A 2,592-nucleotide genomic window follows, 5' to 3' on the forward strand; every position below is an offset into this window, starting at 1 on the left:
GCTGGGTTTTCCTCAAGGACTTTTCTGTACATTGCTCCATTAATTTCCCCTTCTATCTAGATGAGACCTTAACGATGAGAAACATCCCCATAACATGATGCTGCCGCCACCATGCTTCACAGTAAGGATTGTATTCATTAGGTGATGTGCCGTGTTAGATTTGCGCCAAACCTAATGCTTTGCATTTAGGCCAAGAAGTTCAATTTTGTCAGACCACAACTTGTTTCACATGGATACAGAATTTGTATTTTTTTGCATACTTAAAAACAGGATTCAAGGTGGGCTTTCTTGAGTAATGGCTTCCTTCTTGCCACTGTACCATACATGCCAAATTTGTGGAGTGCTTTGGGATATTGTCACATGCACACTTTGACTAGTCTTAGCCATAAAATCTTGTAGCTCTTTCAAAGTTGCCATTGGCTTATTTGCAGACCGCTGTAATACCATAAAATAAGAAAGTTGCCATTGGACTCTTGGTAGCCCCTCTGATCAGTCTCCTACTTGCTCGGTCATCCAGTTTGGAGTGACGGCTTGGTCTAGGTAGTGCCATACATATTCTACTTCTTAATAATTGTCTTGACTGTGCTCCAAGGGGTATTCAAGGATTTTTTTTATACCAATCTGTGCCTTTCCACAACTTTGTCCCAGAGTTCTGGAGAAAGCTCCTTGGTGTTCATGGTTGCATGTTTGCTTTGCAATTCACTACCCAGCAGAGGCACCTATAGAAAATCCAGAAACAGGAACTGCTGAATTTATCCTGAAATTATGTGAATCACTACAATTTAACACAGATGGAAGCCAATTAACTTGGCTTGTGATTTTGAAGGTGATTGGTTACACCTGAGCTAATTTAGGATTGCTATTACAAGGAGAGTGGAACAGTTATCCAACACAACTATTTCATTTTTTTATTTTATTTTTATCCATTTTTTTTCACTCCGAATTTCAAATCAAATCAAATCAAATTAGAAAGCCCTTCTTCCATCAGCTGATGTCTCAAAGTGCTGTACAGAAACCCAGCCTAAAACCCCAAACAGCAAGCAATGTAGGTGTAGAAGCACAGTGGCTAGGAAAAACTCCCTAGAAAGGCCGGAACCTAGGAAGAAACCTAGAGAAGAACCAGGCTATGAGGGGTGGCCAGTCCTCTTCTGGCTGTGCCGGGTGGAGATTATAACAGAACATGGCCAAGATGTTCAAATGTTCATAGATGACCAGCAGGGTCAAATAATAATAATCACAGTGGTTGTCGAGGGTGCAACAGGTCAGCACCTCAGGAGTAAATGTCAGTTGGCTTTTCATCGCCGATCATTCAGAGTATCTCTACCGCTCCTGCTGTCTCTAGAGAGTTGAAAACAGCAGGTCTGGGACAGGTATCATGTCCGGTGAACAGGTCAGGGTTCCATAGTCGCAGGCAGAACAGTTGAAACTGGAGCAGCAGCATGGCCAGGTGGACTGGGGACAGCAAGGAGTCATCAGGCCAGGTAGTCCTGAGGCATGGTCCTAGGGTTCAGGTCCTCCGAGAGAGAGAAAGAAAGAAAGAGAGAATTAGAGAGAGCATACTTAAATTCACACAGGACACCGGATAAGACAGGAGAAATACTCCAGATATAACAGACTGACCCTAGCCCCCCGACACATAAACTACTGCAGCATAAATACTGTGCCACTTTTATGTTTACATACCCTACATTACTCATCTCATATGTATATATTGTACTCGATACCATCTACTGCTTCTTGCCTATGCCGTTCTGTACCATCACTTATTCATATATCTTTATGTACATATTCTTTATCCCTTTACACGTGTGTGTATAAGGTAGTAGTTGTGGAATTGTTAGGTTAGATTACTCGTTGGTTATTACTGCATTGTCAGAACTAGAAGCACAAGCATTTCGCTACACTCACATTAACATCTGCTAACCATGTGTATGTGACAAATAAAATTTGATTAGATTTTGGAGGCTGAGACAAGAGGGGTCGGGAGACACTGTGGTTGTGGGGTAAGATGTGTAGATAAATGTGAAAAACAACTATTTTAATGCATTTTCATTCCAGGCTATAAGGCAACAAAATATTAACATTTTGACAGGGGTGCAGACTGTCTATAGATAGGCACTGTATCCACATAGGCTTACAATTGTCTTATGCCGCGTTCATATTCTGGTCAGAACTAAGAAACTCGAAAATTTCCGAATTGCTGATTCGTTGAACGCGACACATTTATAATTACTATCAGCATGTTGGAAATGTCAGAGTTTCCTAGTTCCGACTAGAACATGAACGTGGCAATATTATTGGCATACATCCCATCCCACATACTGCTTTATGTTTAATGTCAAACAAGGTAAATAACTTGAAATGGATATTACGAAATCGCATTTAAAGCCTAATTTCTACTGGATAAAAATTGCCACTTTACATCTCGGCCGATGCAAGACGAATATTCCATCGAAGATAACTGACTTGCCTAGTTAAATAAAGGTTACATAAAAAAATATGTTTTTTTCACAATGGCGCGTTCCTCTGCCCAGGTGTTGCTGGCGCCTGCCAGATCTTACAATAGTACTCCACCGGGGGTGCTGAGCGCAC

The sequence above is a fragment of the Salvelinus alpinus genome, chromosome 17 (genome assembly GCF_045679555.1).
Source record: "Salvelinus alpinus chromosome 17, SLU_Salpinus.1, whole genome shotgun sequence".
Taxonomy (NCBI): domain Eukaryota; kingdom Metazoa; phylum Chordata; class Actinopteri; order Salmoniformes; family Salmonidae; genus Salvelinus; species Salvelinus alpinus.